The following is a 21392-nucleotide window of genomic DNA, read 5'->3' on the forward strand; positions in this document are numbered from 1 at the left end:
CATATCCACATGTACAGGGGCGCTTTCAACTGAAATGGCAAAGTCTCGAAAACAGCTTGGAAACAGATATAAGAGTAACACTGTTCTCAGAATCTACATAAAAGTATTCTTGTAACTCTTTCAAGGCGACAGTGAGTTGTTCAAACTTGGCAGTTTCTATAACACCAGTGAGCTTAGGGAACTGAAATGGTTTTGTCAGAACTGAATCTTAAAATTTTTTTACGAATGGTATTGTAATGTTGTTTCTTAGCAGATTGAGAATTCTCATCGCTCTCTTCTGTTATTCCCATTCATTTCAAAGGACTGCGACGATAGCTCGCTAGACTGCCTCTTCTGGAGGAAACTGCCACTGGACCGGTAAGTAGTAGGGTAAAGAGAGAATGACCCCACTCTGCACTGTTGCTAGATTTATTCAAGATGGTGGATCCAAGATGGCGGTGATAGATATAGCAACATCTCAATGATGCCATGGTGGGAAGTTCAAATTTTGATGTGAAAATAGGTAGAGTGGGCTACCACCACTAACCTATCCCCCCTCCAGCCCCCCCCCCCTTCATGGCTCAAGAAAATGGTGGGAAGTTCAAATTTTATCAGGGAAAAAAGATCACTTAAGACACCTCCATTAACCTAAGAAAATGGCATGAAAAAATGTCCCTTGCGCGACCTCCACTAACCTAAGTCATTCGACCGCCACCTCTTCCTTGGAATTGATGGGAAAAGAACTCATCCTGTACTGGATAGGTAGGACGTAAGTCTTTATTTTGCGGGCAGTGTTTATTTAAACAATTTGCCGCAGTAGCTTGTAATGCCACTTCCTTGGACGAGAAATAAAAATCAAAAATTAGCTCCCAATACCCCAAAGATTTCCCCCAAGTCCCAAATTCCCAGAAAAGTGAATAAGCGAACGTAGTTCCATTTATCACTCTTATTAGGACAATAACAAGTAATTAAATCAGGAATCTAAGAATTGACAATTTAGCAGGCTACAAAAGAAAGATTAAATTTCAATAAAATTAAAATCAAAATTATAACAAATCGCAAAATTAGCATAAATTAACATTCACAAAGTAGAACCAACGATCCCAAAGTATACTCCGTGTGACTACTTTTTGGGAATCGTGAGTAATGACTAAGTATCATTCAATGCATTGTCACTACATTACGACAGTTAGCTGAAGCAGGTCATATATTTGAATGCTCGTACATGTAGGTGCGCTTAGATTGTTTTTGAGATTGAATAATTGCGATCTATTATGACGCAGTAATACGATCTTCTGACTTCAAATATCATGGCATTAGAATTCGAACGGAGGACTTTCACCTGCTAGAATAAAGTGAACTTTTAACTAGATAATTGAACTAAACATTACTTAGACAACGAATTAGGCAACGAACACTGATAGACAATTTTCATTCATAATAGCCAGTGGTTTATGGAACTTCAGTGATAGGTCCGAAGCATATATTTTAAATCCCCCCAACATCTGGGAAAGTTTTCTTCTCAACGCTCGGTTAGGAAGTGACTGATATTGTGCAATAAAACACCCTCTCGTGCCAAGTCGTGCATTTGTGATTTAAAATTCTATCAAATTATTGACATGAAACTCCCGAGTAATAATTACGCGCAGCGATAATATCTGACTGTAGCGCTCGGCGCTTGTGTAGAATCTTTGACTCAAATAACAAGCCCACCATTACGATTTCTTTGATACTTGAAATTACGACCAGCGTGTAGGGAATTTGTTGTGGATGTGACTGTATTGGTTTTATCATTAATATTTCATCATTAATCAGTTAAACATCGATCACAAACGATTAATTACGATTCTTGGTAAAGTAAATATCTCACACACGTCGACATTTCGGTTCAGAAATGTTATTTTGGGTAACGTCGTCTTCATAAATTGATAACGATCTCAACACTCTACCGACTGTCGCCGAGTTTTAGCCAAGGCCAAGTACAAATCAAACCAAATCGTCAAGAATAAGAGCTGTCATAAGCTCCATCCAGTGTGTTCATTTTGAGGTCTGGAGTCCATCTGACCTAGTATACAGTACAGTACTGGCACCAGATGGCGCCATCATCCCTCCCATCACGTGATCCAAGATGCCGGTCTGGGGGAGAAAATTGTGGGAAAATGACTCAGCCTGTTCTAGGCTGCTGGAGAGAGAAAGGAATGTACTTTATTTATTTTGGAACAGTTTATTTAGGGATTTATTTCGTGTAGTTCATTTATTACAATGATACAAAACACTCACTTTGACATGCTTGGGGTCACACTACATAGCCTACAGACTAGCAAACTATTGGTAAATCACCGAAGTAATGCATGTAAAACGCTCTCCAGGCATGCTCATTAATTATAAACTGTCAAAGTAATGTAATACACAGCATACAGAGCGGCAAACTACGCGTAAATTACCGAAATAATGCAGTACACTGATGTAGAGACACACAAACTCCTCCTAAATTGTCAAAATAGTGGATTGAGGAAGCTCTGCAAACACACTCACAGTCAAAATAATGCTTTGCACAGCCTACAGACCTGTTCACAAAATAATGCAACAGACACGTTCACTACAAGTGAAATTGTCAAAATAACTCTGTATAACACTCTCCAACACGCTCACAAGACTTAAACTGCCGAAAATAATGAAGTGCACAAACGGCCATTGCACATAAAAATGACTTTCCAACTACAACGCATCAGAGGCTACAACTCATGCACCCGCCGACGCCGCCGACCCTGCACATTCACTTTGTAAGGCCAGTTGGACGCAAGCCACCGCTGAAGACACGAATGATGGGGCACAAGGCATCGATATTACGCTGCTGATGCTTACAGCCAGAAGGTGAAAATCGCGTCTATTTTCGGGTATTGAGTTAGAATTCTTTGAGTGTTATATTGACATCTCATGTCTATGTTAATGAGAACCAAGTCACTCTCTGGATGAGCATATGTTCACCTAACCACTATGGCTGAGGGGACCTACCCACCCAACACCAAGAGACATGTTTGTATAGTGGCTAATCCTTGCAGATCCAGCTAAAAGGTTCTTACAGTGACGTCACAGGTCACAGTAAGTAAGAGCCTAGTCTCCCCTCTGAATGTGCTATAGAAATGTGTTGAAATGTTTCCCAGAATAGCAAAGCGTGCATTCTCACCAGTGATCCTAACGGGACATGTGAGACGCCTCTGGCCAGGTATGTGTTTACTCAGCTACCATGCATACCTGCTGGTCCAGCACAGACCTATTTGCCAAGGACGAGATGTTTGTGTAACGGCTCACCTGTGCAGGTGTAGCGAAAAGGTTTTCAATGTTATACTGATGTCACATGTCCATGTAAAAAAGAGCCACGTCTACCTCTCGGTAATAGTGAAGTGTTGCAGAAATAGTTAATGATCGCTTTGATAGGAGCTTTCGTGATGTCTCAGTTTGTCTGGATGGAAACTCTGGTCCTAACAAGACTTGTTAACAAAAGTAGCCCAAAATAACAGTGACTACATTCTCCTTCACGATCCTAATGGGACTGCCCATCCATTATTTATCAGTCCCTTCTTGGAATCTGTAAAGTGCTGTCGCTTTTGTAGGTCCTTTCATGATGTCTCAGCTTCTCTGAATGGGAATTCTTGTGCTGACAGAGCCTGTTTACCAAAATAGCTCCGAATAACACTGAATGAATTCCTCCTGATGGTCCTAATGTGCCATCCCATCCATCATGCGTTACCCTTTCTGTAAATCGTTAAGTTCTCTGAAACACAAACGTTCCCACCGCTATGTAGAGGCTCCGGTGTCCCAGCACAAGGGATATCTAGTGAATGAATGGATCGGCTCATGCAGAATTTGCGTCCCAAATTACTAATGCTGCTGGTGTGGAAGCACTGTCAGCCTCTTCCTTTCTGCAGACGAGACTTTCTGCAGAAAACCTATTTTGTGCAGATCACCATATCGCACTGACAATTAAACCCTGCAAAAGTGTCCTACAAATCGTCAAATACAGAACGACCCTGCTCAGTTACACTGCTCTGCCACTGACTATTGAAGTTTGCATATTTCAGCGTGAAACCGATCTCCACGTAACATATCGATGTAGTAAACACACAATTCGTTTCCTGCACCGTACAAAATCGCCCCTTTTGCATCATGCATATAGCTATCGACCGCCAGACACTCATACATTTACCCAAAGACAGACAGCATAAACACATGCACCGTATAACCACCTCACAGCACTAGATATTTCCCATGAGGTCGGGCAATCATCCACTGCAGCCGATGGTCACAAGTCATCTGCTCCCGATGTGTGACCAGAGAGCCCTCAGCGGACTGAAGTTAGGCCTCCGCATTGTTGTACAAAGTCGGGCTCGTTTGAACTCGGCAAAGGTGTTACTGCTTCTGGCCTGACCTGCTCCATTTCTTGCTTTCTGCACCCATCTCCAGTCTCTGGAACTACAAGAACATCTGTAATATCGCTTGCTTGGCAGTATCGCTTGTACATTACACTTTCGAAGGTATAGACCAGAAATTATTTTTCTAGAAACTCTAAAGTCTAGCGAGGTGCAGGGTGCTGTAAATCACTGAGTAACTAGAAACATATCCTGTCTGCGAAGACCTTTATGTGGAAACTCGAAAAAGTAGAGGAAACTCATATTTCCACTAGAGAACCAGCAAACGTGTCTTCCACCCATCTTTCACCAGTTATATGCACAGAACACAAGCTACGTTCTCTCAACTAAATAAAGGCACACAATGTGCAGAAGCTGACAATTTACATGGGAGGAACAATGGTCCAGTGCAAACACATGTCCATATTGAAACCTCTCAAATTTCTACGCGATCACGAAAGCTATCAAACACATACTAAGTATTTGTTCGGTATTCGGTCGTCTAGAGGACGACATGGTTAAGTCAGCTGCATTCCTCCATGCCAACAAGCTTCTCCATTTGGACAGCTCCTCAAGTTAGCTGGAGACGTGAATAATTCCTGCCACAGGCCATCGGTGCTGTGTGCCATACACCCCCGTACAGAACCATCCTGGGAAACAGTCAACATACGTATTTTTACACTGTAATTACAAGTAAATATAACGTTCCCCATCTCAATTGGACAACATTTGAGAATGAGTGAAGTATCGGAAATACACACTGCTTACGGCTGTGGCTCTGGAAACAGAAATATCTGTACCATTCTTATGTCTCGACATACTCTCACCTTTGCTATCTCAGTATTCCACGTCAAATCCATACATTTCTTACGACTGGACATAGTCATTTCATTTGCACATGTCAGAGCACACACACACATACCTTATAAGCCTGATTCTCAAGGCAAACTTATCATGCAACCCCTACTACTAAGTATAGTACTTCGCCAATAACTGATTGCTCGTGAAACGAAACATTACTGACCGAAAATCAGCGATGTGTTGACATGTCTGTAAGTTTTTCTTGCGAGTGGTACCACTGTGTCATACAAATACAAACAAATCCTCTTAGAAACCACCAGATGTTAAAAAACACGATCGCAACAACTACTGTATGTTACTGTCACAAGAGGTCTTTGTTCTACAGGTGCTCACAAGTACCCATGTCAAAGGCTATGCTGGGTTTATAAGTCGAGGTACTGCATTACCTCCGAATGAAGAGGGTTTTCAGGACAAATACCGCGATACTGAATAAAGACAGTGATCGCCGCAGTCTATATTATCAGACCAACAGCACTTGCATGGGGTAGGACTCGGCAGGGTCCATTCATTCACGATACATGGAATGTAGCGGTCTACTTCTGGTCAACTGCAGATTAAATCGGTAACGGTGGTGCAGGGTGGGTTGGTCAAAGACATGTGCGGGGTCGGCGGCGTCAGCTGTGCGTGCGTTGGAGACTCTGATGCATTGCAGTTCACCATAGTTCGAAAGCAGTTTTTATGTTCAATGAGTGTTTGTGGACTGCATTATTTTCGGCTGTTTAAGCTTTGTGAGTCTGTTGGCAGAGCATTATACAGCATTATTGTCAGTTTTACATTTACAGAACATTGTCCGTAGGCTGTGCAATGCATTACATCGACAGTGAGCATGCTTCCAGAGCCTTTTACATGCTTTATTTTGACAATTTACGAGTAGTTTTCGTGTCTGTACATCAGTGTACTGCATTGTTTCGGTAATTTAAGAGTAGTTTGCAGCTCTGTATGCTGTGTACTACATTATTTCGAAAGTTTTTAATTAATGAGCGTGACTGCAGAGCGTTTTACATTCATTATTTTGGTGACTTTCAAGTAGTTTGCAGGTATGTAGGCTATGAAGTGTGACCCCAAGCACATTGGAGTGAGTGTTTTGTATCAGTGTACGTGAAATCCATCCCTAAATAAATTGTTCCAAAATAAAGTACACTCCTTCCTCTCTCCAGCAGCCCAGAACAGGCTGAGTCCTTTTCCCGCCATTTATCCCAAATACCAGCATCTTGGATTACATCACGGGAGGGACGATTGTGTCCTCTGGTGTCAGTAGTGTACTGTGTACTAGATCAGTAGGACTCCAGACCTCAAGGCGAATACACTGGATGGAGCTGCTGCCGCAAATAAATAAACACTGCAGGCAAAATAAAGACTTATGTCCAACCTATCCAGCACAAGCTGAGTCCTTTTCCCATCAGTTCCAAGGAAGAGGTAGCTGTCAGCAACTTATGTTAGTGAAGGTAGCCCAGGTGACCGCCATTTTCTTAGGTTAGTGGAGGTATCAAAAGTGACCTTTCTTAGCCACCAAAATTTCACACTTCCCGCCTTTTTCTTGGGTGGGGAGTGGGGAGGAGAAGGGGTGAGGTTAGTGGAGGTAGCCCAATTGGCCTACTTACATGTCACAATTTGAACTTCCCGCCATTGCGACATTGTCATATCTCTAGGCGCCATCTTGGATCCGCCATCTTGAATAAATTTGGCAACAATGCAGAGTGGAGCCATGGAGCCATGCTCTATTTGCCCTACTACACCAGTGAACATTCTTCATACCATGAACAAAAACCGAAGGTTAAATTGCGCTGACAGCACGATTCTGTCGAACTTAGGGAGTCATGCCAACTGGAGAATGCCGCACTGCAGTGATAAATGATAAGTCGCACTGATGTAGGTACTTCCAAGATGGACCAAGCAAATCTGAGTGACAAGCCAGGACCTGGTTTGTATGTGGCCTGCGCACGCAGCACGAGTGAAACTTAGCACACTGTGGCCAGCCTTGGTCTAGATGGTACTTATAGACCTGCACAAGTATTCGTTTACTATTCGCAGCTTATGAAACAATTTTTGCAAGATATACAGAAGAACATTTTGTTGCTAATTTAGGTACGTAGTCGTTAATATGGACTGAACTGCGAATCCCAGATGTATAGCAAAGCAGCAGGATTCTTATATGGCACTCCCTCTGTTTACCTTGTATTGCATTTGCGTCTTGTTTACTCATTTCCGTATACTATGAATGTAAAATTTGTTTTATGTTAGGATCTGTCCATTCATAAGCCTATGTAACTCTGTACCAGGGTAATACTTAAACTGCATTGTCAAAGAAAATGTAGGATCATATTTCCAGTGTTGAGACGGCTCTATGGCCACGTTCCGAAAATCGATAAAAAAAACAGCTATATGGCACCAGACATCGATTTAACGGAAAGACACGTTGCTAGGATCGTAGTAAGCCGGTATAGTCTCTACTGAAGTGTAACTGAAATTCTCATAAGACTTGTATGGGAATCACTATAAGAGAGATGACATGGTTGAAGCTAAATGCTATTCTATGGATTTAGAGTATTCCAAAAAGATTGTGCAAGTATTTTTCTCTCACCAATCCACCAATATAACGATCATGAGAGAAAGAGAAGTAGAGGAGATGTACATCTACATATGTAACTACGTGTATACTCCGCACATCACCTTATGGTGTGTTATTCGTAGCCATTTTACGATTATTACTTTTTGTAGTCTTTTTCGCCAGCAGTGTATTCGATCAGTTGTGGACATTTCTGCTTATTTATATGAAATCGATTTATTTTAGTTCAGCGTCAGTTATTGTCCTTTGAGTCAGTCGTCGGTCGTCTGCACATCTTCATGCATTTCGATACCGTCTTCTACCGTTGCAACACCACAATATCATCCACGAGTAGCCGTATGGAGCCTCCACGGTATGTTGTTCCGTTGAGATCAACCAGGAGGTCCTGAGTCTAGCTACATATCTGTCCGATGCTCGATAAGCTCTCATTTTGGTCGCTAAACGACTGTGTGGAACTGTATTGAATGCCTTCCTGAATTGGAAGAAAGCAGAATCAACGTGGGCACATTTATCTATGGACCTGTGGGTGTCAATCAGTCACCTTTCCCTAGCTTAATATACATGTGGGAAGGGTCATAAATTCACCAATGTCTGTATGAAGTCCCCTCCACGACACATTGTTAAGTTACGTAGTATCGGTGTAGATGTATATAGAGATTCACCAGCTCATTGTTTAGATAATTAGTTGTTGAATCCAAGCAAAGTTCCTTGAGACAGAGTTTCAATTTAACTTGTACAGCTCTAAAATCATTTGTTGAAAAGCTTACCAATATTTCAAATTTGCGTCATATACCTTTATTAGTTAAGTAAGACCGCAAGCACGGTAAGCTCATTGCTTTTCTACCTAAATATTTTCCTGGTGTTTTATTCATTACCATAATAATATTGACTCGTGTAACAGAATTTTATCCTTGACGCTCTGAATTAACTTTTGGCAACGTACTCAATTGAGAAATGCTCTAAAATGTATGTAAATTTCTAAATACATATTTCTTAAACTTTGTGTGAATGCGTAGTCTCGTAGCGTATTCCCATAAGTTTAATAATAAAGACTACAGAGAAACATAACAAAGACTTTAGCCATCAGTAGTATAACCTCTTTCGCTAGCTAAAAGAGTTTGTCAACGGTGGGTTACCTCTCCGAATCCGCGACTGTAGAAATCACGTAGTTTGGAGGAGATGAAGTGGTCCAGCCATATTCGCCTGTGGGCGCGAGAGTATGTGGACTGTACAGTGGTTTTTATAAGTGCACCATAATACGAGCAGATGTTATCGTGAAGTAGTATCACTTCACGCCGTCTTCCTGGTCGTTGCTCTTGGATTACGTCTGCAAAACGTCTAAGTTGCTGACAGTAAATGTCAGCAGTAATGGTTGCACCTCTGGGAAGATATTCGTAGTACACCATCCCGTCGCAGATCCACCAGATGCATAACATTAACTTTTGTGGATGAGCGCAGGTCTTTCTGTGATGAGTTGCTGCTTTATTTGAGCTCAGTCACCTTCATTCTTTTCTTTTCCTTATGCTGGCATAACGACACCATTTCTCGTCACCAGTAACCATACGGGAAAAAATAGTAGTTGTTCACGTACCAATTGATGATGAGTAAGCAGAATTGCATATACGGCCACCTCATGGTTTTTGTGATTTTGGCTTAGAGCACGCGGTACCCATACACTCGATTTACGAACCTTCTACTTTGCATGCAAATGTGGCACGATGGTGAAATGGTCACAGTTCATCACACTTGCCAGATCTTGAGTGTAATGACGTCTTTCATTGTGGCTTAATGCGTTTAAACGATCTTCATCAAATCCCGAAGGTCTTGCTGAATGTGGAGAGTCACAAATGTCAAAAGGATTCCTCCTTAAATTGATAAAACCATTTTATTCTCGCGCTCTGTCCGATGGCATTATGCTCACTGACGGTGCAAATGCTTCTGACTCCCTTCGCTGCTGTCACCCTTCTATTGAACTCAAATAGAAGAATATGTCGGAAATATTCCGATTTGTCCACTTCCCACGCCGTTTTCTAGCGTCCACATCTCACCACGCTATCTGCAAATGAGTAAATGTCTTATTTTAACACTGTTTGAACACGAATACCAACAGTCAACTACAAATAAAAAAATGACAATCGATAATCTCATAGCAACCGGAATATAAACGTGCCAAAGCCAAAAATGCTACGAACTTATGCACGAACTTAATATTTTATGATGTTATCGCTCTTTCGTCAATGAACCACAAATAATCAGCAAAGTTTAATTAAATTAGCTATGCGCTATAAATAGGCTGGACAAATGTTTGTATCAACGACATGTATATTTGCTTCTCCATATGGTGCTGATACGGACTTTCGTGTGCCCCAGATGCAGATACGTACCACGTAATTTGCGCAGTAATGGAGTCGTCTGCAGTCAGACGCGTATTACGGCACTATCGTAAACTAGGTCCATGCATTAGCCACACGTGTTCCGTTACTGGAGATTCATATCCGGCCGCCATCTTGGTCATAGCAGTATTGGAACTGACACGTAGGTGTGGCTGACAGCACAGAGGACGGCAATTCTAACCCTGCGTGAGTGTCTCTGCTGTGCTCCTACGGTCGGCCATGTTTGTGGAATTGTGTAAACCTTAAACTTAAGCAATTACACTTTTGTGCTATACTCAAATGGAAAGCTAGCTAGATGTTTTCATGACAAAGCTCCACATCAAACCTTCTATGTCCACCCGGCAAACAGATTGTGTGGGCAGTTCATTTTCCTGTTGTGCGACAAAAAAATGTATACACTGCGGTGTCATCAATGTAATGTCCGTTTGTCTTACACTTTCAGCCACAGACCGCACGCTGAAGATGCCGTTTGACCTTGGGACAGAGAGATTCACTTCTTCGTCATGAAGATCTTGTACTCACGAGAGAAATAGTGTTTCTTCATAACACCTCCTGGGAACTATAATGAACAAAATATCAATAGTACATCCGTCAGTAAACATATAATAATGTCATCATCAATACCACATGATAAAGGCATGCTCTGAAGAGCACACTAGACAAGAAATGGTAGAAAACAGTACCTTCTCCCACCTCACCCACACTAGAAGATATACACGAGCATAGAACACAAATAAACAGTTGACGCTATTAGCGTTCCCACATAGAACGTAGGTGGAGTATTACAATAACAAGTAGATAATCACAAAGCGTGTATGTCTGTATATTCAACAGCCTAGGTGCACTAATAGGTAGTGGTGACTCAGCGTTGTATTGGACAAGAAGGAGTGTAGAGAAGTTACTTGCCTCTTTTAACAATACAAGCGCAAACTCGTATTTCAAACATATGTGGCAATTTCTGTAGCTAGACCACCACAGACGGTAGTTAGCTTTTTATAAACGTAAACAGGATTATATTATCTCATTAAATATCTGATAAGTAAACACGAGTACGCTCACTGTTTGGAGGTATAAAAAGCTATTGTTTCACTAACCAGGTCTGTATTTGGATGTCTCAAAAGGTCCACAAGAAACACAAAGTGGTGGTAACACAAATTATAAAAATTATTCCATTCAACCGTATCATGGTGATACAGCAACCTTTTTATGGCTAGTGTTCAGAACATTGGTAGTTTACACAATGTTACTCATTGACAAGAGAACGATGCGTTTCGCCCAGGTAGGGCATCATCAGGTTATTTGGAAACGTAAATAGAGCGAGACACTACAATCAAGCCGACTTGATCTATCCTGGACAACTACAACAACAAAGAGAGAACGAAAAAACCGACAGAATAAAATGGCATACCTTTTGATTTTAAATTTCCTGTCAAGAAGCATGCGTCGGTTATAGGGGTGATACCGAATGGATTAAACTGATAAACAGACCATATAAACTGCCTGGAAAACAGCACCGGGAACAGGGTATGGTAGAGCAAAGGAGAAAATGAGAGAGCCGAATTACCTCATGAGCGTTCGTGACAAGTTACAGCACTGCCGAACAAACCTATGAACACAGGCTGTAAATATGGCCCCTAGAAGAAAACGGTGACGCACGCCCATCAGCATACACATAAAGGATACATCCGAATGATATGAGCACGACAAGAGTATTAGGCTAGTATTAATAACAGGAACAAGGCATAATGCAAGTAAATGAAAAATTCGGGTACATCCACAAGCATATGACTTGATAGCTGTTGCAACGAGCCCTGTCACTTTAAGAATGCTTTCCGCTCTTTTATCACAAAAATAATTAGGAAGGTATTATGAACCATAGTGTAATTCCTGGAAAGTGTCACTATCCTAAAACATTTGAGAGTAATCACTCGGAGCCACATTAAGTGGAATGACTACATAATACAAATAGCAGGAAGGCATATGCCAAACTGAAATTGGTAGAAAGAACCTTAAAATAAAAGTAATTTATCCACGAAAGAAGTGACTTCCTTTGCTCTACCTTTTCTTGAGCATTTCTCATCAGTTCGACATCCTTACCAGATTAGATTAATAGAAGTAGTGCAAAATGTCCAACGAAGGGTGGAGCGTATCTTCGCGGGATCGTTTAGGCGTCGCTAGAGCGTTACGAAGCTACTCAATAAACTCCAGTGGCAAACATTATAAATGAGACGTTGTGTACCACGGAGATGTGTAGTGTTGAAATTATGAGGAAATGCGTTCCAGAAAGAGTTAAACAGCGTATTACTTCCTTCATGTAGATTTTGTGTCACTAAATGACCACAATGAGAAAATTCGAGATGATGCTGAGGTTTGCCGTCAGTCATCATCCCACGCGCCATCCGCGAATGGAACAGAGAAGGGAGGATAAGTTACTGGTGCCGTAAGTACCCTTCGCGAAACATAGTCAGGGGGCTTGCAGAGTATAGATGTAAATAAAGATGTAAAATAGTCACACGTTGTAACAAACAACAATAAAATGCGTTAAAAGGATTCTTTGTTCGAGTTTCACCCCGAATATCATGCCAATGAGATAAGCACTCGAAAAAAAGTTATTGATGAAATTTTACAGTTTACATTTTTATATTTTTCTGGCATGAAAATAAAATGCATATTTCCTCCAAGAGAAATTCTACAAAGTCAGAGTAACAGTTTCCATCAATTGTAACGTTGGAATCGGAGAAGTACATTCAGATCCCGTGTTTTGTTTCCGTTCCACAAGTTTATTTGAAATTGAAACTAAAACGCGACTCGTGTACACAATGGCCTCACCATCTGGCTTATCGGTGATCAAAGCGAAAGTAAATAGTGGTTCACCCACGCAACGAGTTCCGCCATTTGGTGTATACGCCGCTGTCAGGAAAATCTGCAGTTCCGCCTTTGTTGGTCTGTAATTTCATTTCACGAATGCAGTCTGTCGTCGCGTGAGCGATATTTGCGAACATGAAATGCAGATATCTCGTATAGTCAGACATACAATGAGTGAGCTACAAATGTGCTGACTTAGTCATACACTCGTCATTCGTCTAAAATTAACCGAAACTTCGGATTTGTTAAATATTGATGCATAAACATCATTATAGATTACATGAGTGGGAATGCAGTGAGCATTCTGTAACATTTCCCATAAAAAAACTGCATTCCTTTATGGTTGAAACAGTTTGCAGCATGGTAATAATTTTATCTCTCTCTCTCTATCTATTCGTTTAGTCGGTTCCGACTCTTCGTGACCCCATGAACCAAATCACGCCACTTTTTCCTGTCTTGCCCTTTCTCCCATAGACCTTCCAGGTTGCAACACATTGCTTCTGTGATGCCATCGATCCATCTCATCCTCTGACGTCCTCTTCTTCTAGTTCCTTCAATCTTACCCAGCATTAATGTTTTTTTTCCAGCGAGGCATGCCTTCGCATTGTGTGTCCAAAGTAGGTCAGCTTTTGTTTTAACATTAGACCTTCCAGGGAGAAATCTGGTTTTATTTGCTCCAATATTGATCTGTTGGTTCTCTTTGCAGACCATGGAACTCTAAGAAGTTTCCTCCAACACCACAATTCGAAGGAGTCAATTCTTCGCCGTTCAGCCTTTCTAATGGTCCAGGTCTCACATCCATACATCACAACTGGAAAGACCATAGCCCTCACAATACGGATCTTTGTTGTTAGTGTTATATCTCTGGACCTTATAACCTTGTCAATTTTATTTTATTATGCTGAAGGAATTTTATACAGCACAGTAAATTGTTCAACATCACCAAACACATATTCCAGTGACCATCAGTGCTAAGTAATTTTGCTGATGAACATTACACACCTTTCAGTATATGTATTACATGTTCTGGCACAGGTTTGGGAGCATACGTTTTTGCTTTCAGTCCTCTGAATTCTACAACAATCTGTTCTGACAACTCATATTTCACTTTTAAACCCATTTCAGCTTTATTTACGGGTGGAATGCTACAAATGTCGTTATTGGGGTACATCGAAGTGTCAGATGAGCCGGCCGGTGTGGTCGAGTGGTTCTAGGCGCGTCAGTCTAGAAACGCTCGACCGCTACGGTTGCAGGTTCGAATCCTGCCACGGGCATGTATGTGTCTGATGTCCTTAGGTTAGTTATTTTTAAATAGTTCTAGGTTCTAGGGGACTGATGACCTCAGACGTTAAGTCCCATAGTGCTCAGAGACATTTGAACCATTTTGTCAGATTATCTATGCTCATCACTGTTAAAAACATCTTAAAATTCGTGGTGGTTACATGATATATTAGTTTGTTTTTGTGTGACGTATTTTACTATTTTTGTATCAAATTCCTTCAGCATAAACACATAATTAAATCCCGCATCTAGGAAGTATCTAAAATGGTCATTCTCACAGCTACAGGTTTCTGAAAACTGTTTTAAGTCCACCTAAATCAATTTCAACTAATCTTTTTTTTAAATATGACACTGCACTTTACAATTTGTCTTGCAATCAGAGCAGGAGCTCTGTATCTATTTCCGCAACTCGTTATTAGTCTCATATCACTTATTTTACCTCAAACTATTCACTCGTTTCAAGAAACTTGTTCCTAAATCATTCTTTGCATTCATGCATTTCTCAACCTTAAAATCGATATACGATTTCGTCTAAGGAGAATGACAGTATGACAATGTAGGGGGGATTTTGTAGAGCGGAAAATTATTCCTCAGACATTGCTTTACATCTCTATAGTTAATCACATAATTTGTCTCATCGTATAATGTAGAAAAGAGCTTCTTTCCAACGCCCAGCTTCTTATGCTAAGTGGTCGTACAGTTTCCTCTGAACATGATAGTAGACCAGAATGAAGTTCTAGAAAATTTTCTGGATACTCAAGAACCGCATCTTAAATGAAATTAAAGTCCCTAACACCGTTCTGAATTTGCATCTTCACTAATTATCTGGACTTGTTGTAGCTCACCTGGCGTCTACCATAATGTCTCGTTGATATTGTTTGAAGATGCTCATGTCTCCATTGGATTCTTCTTCTCAACAGGTCACGAGTTCGTTGTTTCTATGTTGAATGGTGCGAGGACGAAGAGTGGTGTCAAATAAAATTCCGTATTTTGACTCGGCCAAAACAAAGGAACTGACACTGACTTACGGTACCACAACTGCCTCCCCAGATTTATTCACTGTGTCAAAAGCCTGCAGAAGTACAGAGTTAGTAAACGTAAATTTCCAAACTTGAAATATTTCCTGAACACTGTGAATAACAGTCTCATTGTACGCTGTATGCTTCAACATTTAGTTTATATCTCTTCCGGTAATATTACACGAAAAATATCAGTGTCACTCAGTGTCCTCTCACTTATGACACACGTCTTTACAGCTTTCAGTCACGATCGGGACGATTAACCACCGCTTCGCGCCTGTCTGCTCCTGTTCGCTTTTCATCGGTCCATGTCACCATCTAATAAAAGTTTACTTTAATTAAAATGTCTAACCTTTCCCACAAAAATTATTAAAGTTGTAGAAATTATTAAAAGATTGTTCTTAGTTGAAGCTAGATCACCGGTATGGATAGAACTTAAAATTTAGTTGTAATCTTTAAATGCTAATTGTGAGCTGTATGCGGCTTGGCACCCCGTCATGACGGTTACTCCCCACTGCTCCAGCACAAGAACTCTCTCGAACGTTCCGTGTTCCCCATACTACGTGAACAACTGACGTCGCATGATGTGAGGTCAGCTAATGAACACCGGCTTTTGATGCAGCTTCGCTCTGTACACTACAGCCTATAATGTAACATATTACTGAAGGTGGGACGCAATGTGCCACATAGCCCCCAACATGAAAGTTTCTTAAATATTATCAGTCATTTATAAGAACAAGCAAAAATTTTTATAAGAAAGCAATACCTCCAACCCTACGTGGTCCTACCTGCATTGTTACGTACCAAATTCTTATATAAATTTCTTGCAAATATAATGTTCTGAACTTTCTGTCACTATTTCCTAAGTGTTTTCTCTACTTTTTTTCGGTAGTGAAGACGTCTTACATTAGTTGCCTAAAAGAAACTATACGAATGGATACTGGCTGACAAGGCTGGAAGCAATCTCGATTTCAGTCCCTCGGAAGCTACCGTGCTGTATTTGGCGGAATTCGTGTTCATACTTCCGTAATACAAAACATGCACTTTACACATTGCCGCATATCAACGTTCTTTCCAAAATCTTTTGTTTTTGCTGGGTTTCTTTTCCATAATGTCGAGAAGTTCTATGCCGGTTTACAAAACCCTCTCTATTCGAAAAATTCACGAGTTTTACTGCTCCGAGGGAAAGTACATTGTCATTTAACATGTAAAAAAAGTGCTTTCGCCAGGGATATACGGTATTTTGACTCAGGAAAAGGCATATTTTACACAATAGAAAGTGTATACTTAATCAGGAAACTCCGGAAAAATCTCGGAATATCTTTTTGTAGTCCACATGTACACTCCAGGACCTATTGAATGCAATGAACAGTCTGACGAATATTGAATATGGACTGAGAGTAAATCGAAAAAAGAAGACAACAATGAGAATTATCAGAAATGGAAAGAGCGAGAGACTTAACATCAAGGTTGGTGATCACGAAGTAGATGCTATTAAGGAATTCTGATACCTAAGCCACAAAATAATCCATGACGGATGGAGCAAGGAGAACATAAAAAGCCGACTAGCACTGCCAAAAACGTCATTCCTGGCCAAGACAAGTCTATTAGTATCAAACATAGACCTTAATTGGAGGAAGAAATTTCTCAGAATGTACGTTTGGAGTACAGCATAATTTGGTTGTGGAACATTGACTGTGGAAAACCAGAAAATAAGAGAAACGAAGCTTTTGAGATGTGATGGTCCAGAAGAATGTCAAAAATTAGGTGTACTGGGAAGGTAAGGAATGAGGCGACTCTCCTGAGAATCGGCGAGGAGACGAAAACATGGAGAACACAGAAAAGAAAAAGGGATGGGTTGTTAAGATATCACATGGTTTGTGTTCACTAAAATACACTTTCATCGGCCGTCAACATGAAGTGAACTCACGGAATATTTCTCTATTTGTATAAGCTGGCTCGTAGTGTAGACAGCAACTCGTCATTAACTACAGTTTCACCTGGCTGCCGACCAAACGGCTTCGACCAGCACATCTCGTCGCCCGCTAAGTGAGCTCACAGACAGGTCATTCCTCCCTCCCTCCCGCTACACACACACACACACACACACACACACACACACACACAGACACACACACCAGGACGCGTTGCTCAGTAGCTGCCACCAGAACGCGACGTCGGCTCCTCCCGGCTGCTGCTACCTAGAATTCTAAATGCCTCTAGCGACAGCACTCGGCTGCCACTACCCTGCAAACGCTGCGTCTCGTGGTCGCTGCCCGCAACGTCGGCTGTCCCGGCTGCCACCGGTAGGACGTGACGTTCGTTCGCCGACAGCGCTCGGCTACCTGGCCAGCACACTGAGTCTCATAGTCTTTCTTCGCTGGTCAAGAAGTCTCTGATTCTCACATATCACTATCGGCCGCCACCTGCGGTGCCACAACCCCACAATCCCTTTTTAAATAGATTACGACACCAGTATGTGCTAGAAGAATGAACACTTTCGATCATACGTACTAAATCTTGACCTAACCAGACTTCTTTCCCAGACAGGCGCCAAAACGATAGATGAATTAACTTAAAGGAAGTTTTGATTAACTTTATGCAAGATTGGAAGGAGAGACGAAGATTCAATTTTGTACTTATCAAACATCCATAAAATTCCTTCCCTTTTTTATCTAAATGGCGCCAACTGCCTAAAATCTCTGCTGGAAACTCTCAGTATATCGATCGGTGTCTCACTTTAATATTGAAGGATATTCCAAAATTCATCAATGAAATTCTGTCCTCAAATCAGTCGTCACATGACAACGAGAGACTAAAATAAATTCGTACACATTTTCATCATATTGCCAAACATAAATATTATTGATTGAGAAATACGCAACTTTCACAGTTGCAAATGCATATTTTCACGTCAGAAGTCATACACTAAGACAGATATTCTTAGTATCAGGTTTAAACAAGATATGATATTAAACACGGTATTTTTTCATTTACAACATAGCTCTCCTTTATTACAAAACATGTCAACAATTATTTTCAGTCATTAACTTGATATAAGTCAAATGTCCGCGCCGACAGTATCTTCTCTCGCCCGTCAGCCTTCGCGCGGAGGGCAGCAGTGGCCAGCTCACGGTATTGGTGGCGGCGTCGAAGGTGCTGCCGAGTGCAAGTTAAGACACCTTTCCACGACACGAAACAGAATACACACAGGACATTGAGTATACAATTCGAAAATTTTTAGTTAAAACTACAATATTTAGCACTAACGATATTCAATATAGGTCATTCTACCGGTATAAAATTGACTTACATGGCAACTGAGCGGTGGGACGTGATGCAGCTGTCTGGATCTTCTTGTCACACCACACTTCCTGGCAACAAGTTGATGGCTGCTACACAGTTTACTGCAGAACAAGCGTACCACCTTGTGTGGTTCAGCTCTTCATACTTCAATTCCATTCTGTTCCATACAGTTATACATGACTGTCATTCGTCATGCATACTTGTGTATTTCCGATACTCGCATTGATGTATCAGTTATCACAAAATCATTTCGTTATGATTATAACAGTTCGGTTACACTTCGCCATCGATGCCCACTATGGTTGTCAATTTTATTCTTGTTTCTTCCCGATGATACATGATTCGTTGTAGCAATAAAAGTGTTTCGTGGAAGTTTAGGAATGAAAGATGATGCAATAGAAGAAGGAAAACGACGTTACTTAAATGCGGCACAGGCAGACCTATTTGGCTCCGCGTTAGCCTGTCTCACTAACGGCCCGTATGGTATTCACCTTGTTCGCTAAACTGCGAACCTCTATTTGTCGAAAACGCTTCAGAAGCTCATCGTACTGGAACATTATTTGTTCCCGCTATTACAATGTTGCGAAGAGTATGCAAGATCGAGGACCCATAGTATGTATGCTTACCTTCTCCGCAATAGATGAAGGCTCAAGTTTTATTAGCCTGTTGGGTACTACACAACACTGTCACCCATTGTTTCTTTTCAAAATATGACGTGCTGTACAATCAGAGGAATTTTATGGACACTGAATTCATTTCATTTCATTTATTGCACATTTCAAAACCTGCTGCCTATTTTAAAAAGCAGGTCGTAGATTTTACAGTTTTACGTATTACAGAAGATTGTTCCCTATTTCTAACAAAATTTAAGCTTAGCACTAAAACAAGAGTAAAAATAATAAGATAATACTGGTATAAAACAAACATAATTTGAGGAAAATAAAACACAAACAATCTGTTTATTTAAAGAAAAGGTAATAGATAATAGATGTTTTTGATAAAAGAAGGCAACCCTCTACCTGTTTGAAAAATGTCCTTATTTTCTAGTCTACTGAGACACAGGTAACTTTCAAATTCTTTGCAAGTTAACTCGCTGTTGTCTGTTGCACTTTGTTTATCGTTTTTATTACATGATGTTTCGTTACTCATTGCGTTTCTGTCTGCGTGTGAGTGTCTTTATCTAGTTTTGTTTGGGTCGGATACTTCTACCTACTTGTGCTTGTATAATTTGATGTGGCAGATATGCTATCTGTTTGTATTCCTACAGTGGCTGTGTTAGCTTTTCGTTCTTGAGTCAGGTTTGTTTCACAGTCTGGTGTTTTTGAGATCTTGTTGTCGTCTGTGTTTACTTTGAGTGTTAGTGTATCTTCTGTGGTGTGTTGGTCGTTTTTGTTTTCTGTCTTTAGCGTATCTGGACTGTGTATGCTGCCTCTGGATATAAAACGTTCTTGTTTTGTTCTGTTTTTACATCTTGTCGTATCATATTCTATTTTACTTTCTGCATTTTCATATTGTGTGCTTGTGACTCGTGTGTTCCTTTGACTCATTTGACCTTCCTTGTTGTTATGGGATGTGTAGTGTGTATACTACTGTGGTGTCGTATGTCATTCTGTGTGTGACTGGGAAGCGTGTTATTTTTGTTTTGTCTATCTACACTCCTGGAAATGGAAAAAAGAACACATTGACACCAGTGTGTCAGACCCACCATACTTGCTCCGGACACTGCGAGAGGGCTGTACAAGCAATGATCACACGCACGGCACAGCGGACGCACCAGGAACCGCGGTGTTGGCCGTCGAATGGCGCTAGCTGCGCAGCATTTGTGCACCGCCGCCGTCAGTGTCAGCCAGTTTGCCGTGGCATACGGAGCTCCATCGCAGTCTTTAACACTGGTAGCATGCCGCGACAATGTGGACGTGAACCGTAGGTGCAGTTGACGGACTTTGAGCGAGGGCGTATAGTGGGCATGCGGGAGGCCGGGTGGACGTACCGCCGAATTGCTCAACACGTGGGCCGTGAGGTCTCCACAGTACATCGATGTTGTCGCCAGTGGTCGGCGGAAGGTGCACGTGCCCGTCGACCTGGGACCGGACCGCAGCGACGCACGGATGCACGCCAAGACCGTAGGATCCTACGCAGTGCCGTAGGGGACCGCACCGCCACTTCCCAGCAAATTAGGGACACTGTTGCTCCTGGGGTATCGGCGAGGACCATTCGCAACCGTCTCCATGAAGCTGGGCTACGGTCCCGCACACCGTTAGGCTGTCTTCCGCTCACGCCCCAACATCGTGCAGCCCGCCTCCAGTGGTGTCGCGACAGGCGTGAATGGAGGGACGAATGAGACGTGTCGTCTTCAGCGATGAGAGTCGCTTCTGCCTTGGTGCCAATGATGGTCGTATGCGTGTTTGGCGCCGTGCAGGTGAGCGCCACAATCAGGACTGCATACGACCGAGGCACACAGGGCCAACACCCGGCATCATGGTGTGGGGAGCGATCTCCTACACTGGCTGTACACCACTGGTGATCGTCGAGGGGACACTGAATAGTGCACGGTACATCCAAACCGTCATCGAACCCATCGTTCTACCATTCCTAGACCGGCAAGGGAACTTGCTGTTCCATCAGGACAATGCACGTCCGCATGTATCCCGTGCCACCCAACGTGCTCTACAAGGTGTAAGTCAACTACCCTGGCCAGCAAGATCTCCGGATC

Source organism: Schistocerca nitens, chromosome 2 (assembly GCF_023898315.1).
Source record: "Schistocerca nitens isolate TAMUIC-IGC-003100 chromosome 2, iqSchNite1.1, whole genome shotgun sequence".
Taxonomy (NCBI): domain Eukaryota; kingdom Metazoa; phylum Arthropoda; class Insecta; order Orthoptera; family Acrididae; genus Schistocerca; species Schistocerca nitens.